Genomic DNA, 4,841 nt, shown 5'->3' with positions numbered 1-4,841 from the left:
CAGCAGAATTAAAGACTTTTTTTTTTCCTTTTAGCACGGAGTAGAGCAGCCTGAGCTGTCAATCTCCCAGGCTCTAAAGACTTCATCAGGAGCAGGGGAACGCTGTGAAGAATATCTCCTCTTCTCTATAAAGTGCCCCCAACCCTCTCCCACCCCGGGAATCCCAGGGAGCATACCTCCCACCCTGTTTACCCCCTTATCAATATCAGCTGTCGGATCTTTTGTTTACCCTGCAGAGGATCCCTTCCCAGGGGTATTTGCAATTTCACCGGGAGGCCTTAAAGGAAGCAAGTGTTAATGGCGGGGTTTCAAGTATCAGCTAGGAGGTGGAGTGAGATGTTTTGGACAGGGATCTAGAGCTTTGCTCTTGTAGCCAAAAACACACCCCCGCCCATGAGGCACGACCGAGTTAGTAACAGAGCTGTGTCGGCCACACGCACCCTCCCCCACAGCCGGGGACCACGCAGGAGTCCCTGCAGTGGGCAGGAGGCAGTGTGAGCCGCCAGGAGGAATCCCCAGTCAGACGCTGGCGAGGAAATTCTAGACGTCCAATGCCCCGGGGATCTTCGCAGGATTAAAGAACAGCTCCCCCGCGTCCTGCCCACCTCAGACCCTTCTCCCACTGCGGCAAGGGTCGTGCTAGATCGGGGAGTCCCCCAGTCTAGAAGCACGGAGAAAGCTGTCCTGGCCGTGGTGGTTCTTGTGCCCGCATCCGCGTGTCACCCCTGGAGAGAACAGATCCTCTTGCCAGGGGTCCAGCCCACCTCCAAGAGTAGGCGACGAAGCCAGAAGGAAGAAGCCTCTCCCCACCCCCTTGGTCCCTCCCCACTACGAAAGCCTGGGGCAGGGACCCCCTCGTGTGGCGCAACGCTCCCTCCGCCACCACTGCAGACCACAGTGTCCTGGGCCCAGGGAAGGGCCAGCCCGGGGTGGGGGTGCAGGAGAGGTGGACGGAGGAGGAGGACGGGAGGGACCCGAGCACAGCTGGGGGGGCTGGCCCTCTGGCATCCTGGGGGAGTCTTCCTCCTTAATTGCTTGGGTTCCACAGCTGTCATCGCTAACGAGAAATTAAAAAGCACCCTGACCCCTGCCCCAGCCCCTGCCCCCACAGCTCACAAGTGCTCTCTCAGCACGTTGCTCCCGGAGGAGCACCCTGTCGAGGACGCCGCAGAGACGCTCGGACGCCTGGGACTGACCGGTCCTGGCCCCCGAGGGAGCAGGCCAGGGGCAGCATCACTCCTCCTGCTACCAGCAGGCCCTGGTTTCATACGTCCTGCTTGGTAATCCCCACAGCTCTTCCGGCACTGGTCAGACCTCAGGCCTCCATTTAGGGTGGGGGGAGTCTGGTCCCTGGAATTGCAGAGTGAAGATCTACACTCGGCCACACAGGACCCAGTGAAGTCACATAAAAAGCACAGCGACGAAGAGGGGATGGGTCAGAAACCACAGCAAGGAAGACCTTGGTTAGCACAGGGAAGAACTTCCCGGCTGCCTCTTGCACGGCACCCAGAGAAGACACGTCCCTCTGTAGGTACAAGGAGCCTCACCGTGAGAGTCCGTGTGGCCCCGCCGCACCTGCCCCTCCAGCCTCCTCTCCCCAGCCCCACCCAGAACTCCAGACCAGACGCTGACTTGCTCTGGGAACGGATTTAGCTGCAGCTCCTGATCTGAGCGCATCAGCCTAACTTCTCTCTGCCACCCTTTCCCACCCCCCCTCCCCCAAGGACCCCTGAATTTTCACAAGCAAAAGCCGGAGATCTGAGGTGTTCCCTTCCATATTTCATAGGCACCCCTGCAGTTCGACATAGTACAATGCGTCATGTTAAACGGTGGCATCCCGCACCTGGATGGCGGACAATTTCCCCACACGGAACCTAGTTCAGTCCCATTAAATGAACATCTTTGCCCACGTGGTCGAACGAGTGAGTGAGACCCCTGAATACATTTGACAATTTCACTTTGAATCATTCCTTACTTTACCCTGGCTTACCACCATGTATTTTCTTAAGCGATGGATATGGTCACACAACCACTGCCCTTTGGAATTCTGTGAAGGTTTTTGGTGTTACAAAAGGTTTTCGAGCTCAGAATGGTTGGGAATCCCTACACCAAGACCTCCACCGTTCGTTGTGCAGATCCCGAATCGCTCGGGCACTGCGTTCTGGCCAATCTCATGTAAACTTATGGAAGTAGCAGGGATTATGGGCATGAGGTTAATTTGGGGTGCCTGATAGCGCAAGACTGCTCTAAAAAATCATTTAAGCGTACTCGAAATTAAGCTTGGGCAGAATGCCTACCATGCGCCTAGCCCTGTGGAGGGGTTGTCAGATAATTAAAAGATGTTATGCGATGGTCCCTGCCTCAGTGACGCTTATCATCAGGTCGTGGAAGAGAGCTCTGGATTCCACTCAGGCAGGTTTCCTCCATCTCCCGCCCGCCGGGCCCAGGGCCCCGGCTGCAGTCGGCTCACCCTAATACCCCTTCCTCTTCCCGGCACTGCCGCGCTACCCTCTAGCCACGCCGTCGCTGCACACCACCCCCCATGGTCCCCCACAGAGGGGTGACCCTCTTCACATTTGGGGCGTTGGAGCCTTTCTTTGCAAGTCACTGATATTCACAGCCGTGACCATGTCACGTGTCCCCCCTCCAGTTCCCTTTGGCCCCTCCAGTGTCTTTGGGGCGACTCCAGTGTCGATGACTGACGACTCCCATCCGGCCCCGGCCCTCCTCCCCAGACACAATCCAGGGGCGCTCCGAGGGGGTGGGGGCAGGGTGGGGACAGACAGACGGTCACCATCTGCATGTTCTCAGCCATCAGTCCTCCCCCAGGGCCGCGAGGGGGGCGACTGCTGAGTCAGGATATTCCTCGCATTCCCTCCCTTCTCCCCCTGCCAGCCCGAATGCCACCACCCCTGCCTCTGATTGACCAGCCTCGGCTCAGTGGCCGCTCCCCCCGCCCCAAGTCAGGGCCTCCCCTCGGACACCCCGAGGGGAGGCTGCAGGGAGGTCCTGTCGCCTGCTCTCCCGGGGGCCCTGCTGGCGAGGCGGGGGAGCGCCACCCTGCCTGGGCTCGGCTGTCCCTCCCGTCCCTGTTCCCTCTCGGTCAGCCACCCTCACTCAGAGAATCCACGGCCCCTGGTCAGCAGAGTTCCAGAAGACGGCAGAGACCCAGGAGCAGGCCCTGCCCCTCCCTGCCAACCCACCCCCGGGGCACGGGAGCCACTTTAGCGCAATGTCTGGAGGGTACCTGGGGTGCAGAGCAAGCCTAGAGGGCGGCCCAGAGAAAGACTTCCCATCTCGGGGAGCCCCATCCACAGGGAACTCGGGGTCTGGTGGAGGAGATCCCCCCAAGGAAGGAAGGGGAAGGAGGAGGCGCTCTCTCACACCCCCACTCACACACAAAGCAAACCAAGACCAAAGTTCAAGGGCAGAGATGTTTGTATGGGCCCTGGAAGGGGTAAGGTAAGAAGCAGGGTAATAACCAGCAGGTAAAATTGGTCTAAGCAGGAAAGGAAGGCTTCCTGGAGGAGGAGAGCTTGGGGCACAGAGAACCTTTCTGGAGCCTCAGGAGTGGGCCAGGAGGACAAGGCAAGTGGGGAGGCCCCGGACGGAAACAACCTTCCCGGCCCAGCCGCGCCCAGGAACGAGCCCTGGGCAGGGCGGAGGAGCCCTGTGCTCCAGGCTCCATCCCTGGCCACGACATCACCTTCCTATGGCCGTGGCCCAGTGCCTTGTCCTCGCAGACCCCTCCTCAGTGCACAACGCTGGTGCCCACAGCAGGACATGCTCAGAAGGCCCCCCATGCTTTGAAGGGCCCCCACACTTGGTTCAGTGCCCTGCTGTCACTGTCAGGAAATGCTTCATTTCTGAACAAGGGACCCTGCATTTTCATTTTGCCCTGAGTGCCCCACAAAGTATGTGGCCGGTCCTGCCTCCCCACTGGAAATACTGCCTCCCTGTGTCTTCTCCTCTGGAGAAGCCCTAGTGAGAGGGGGAGTGGGAGGGCTTGACTGCCGCCTCGTCTCCAGCCCCACTCTTGATGCTCCCGGCTCCTGGGAGCCGGGCAGAGGCCACCAGGCCCTTGCGAAGCTGCGGCCAGAACCTGGCTCCCAGCATACGCCGAGCCTCAGCCTGACCCCTGGAAGCCTGCTGCAGCCCCCAAATGGCCTCATTCTTGGAGGGCCCAGCAGGCTTATTTCACAACTGCGTGTGCTCCACGGAGCCTGTTCTTGGAAAGCCGGGGACGGGACAGGTCAGATCTGGGCGTGGGAGGGGCCCCTGGGGTCTGTACTTGAACAATAAACAACCGTGGGCAGGCTTGGGTAGGAGAGGGCGGGAGGGCAGGGTTTAGCCCCGTGCACCGCGGCGGGGCAGGGGAAGACAAGGCCCCTCCAAGAACTGATCACACGGCCCGACGGGGGGCCACACCCGCTCGGTCTCCACCCGAGAAGGCTGGGAATTGAGGCCAGGGAGCTGGCCCCCCGAGACTGGAGACAGATGCGAGAGAAAAGGCCAGGCCAGGGGAAGGTCCGATTTGCAGGGTGTAGACTGTGTCCTGAAGGCGCTCAGACACAGGGCTGCGCCGCTGGGGAGGGGTGCGGCGGGCATTCTCGGGGAAGGCTTCCAAGAGGAGAGACGGGAAACCTCTCTTTAAAGAAGGGGAAAGAGGGTGGCTTTACCCAGCCCAGGGCTGAGGGAATGGCCTCCATGAAAGCCTGGGAAATGAAGAGCCCCTTCCCTGGCGGGGGTGAGATCGGGGGTGGTGGGAGAGAAGCCCCTGAGGGGGTCAGGGCCAAGGCCCTTCTGAGGCGCCAACCCACAGAGCTGGGGCCTGGAGGCAC

The sequence above is a fragment of the Dasypus novemcinctus genome, chromosome 11 (genome assembly GCF_030445035.2).
Source record: "Dasypus novemcinctus isolate mDasNov1 chromosome 11, mDasNov1.1.hap2, whole genome shotgun sequence".
NCBI lineage: Eukaryota > Metazoa > Chordata > Mammalia > Cingulata > Dasypodidae > Dasypus > Dasypus novemcinctus.
The sequence above is the reverse complement of the archived record's forward strand: the minus strand, read 5'-3'. Positions refer to the sequence as shown.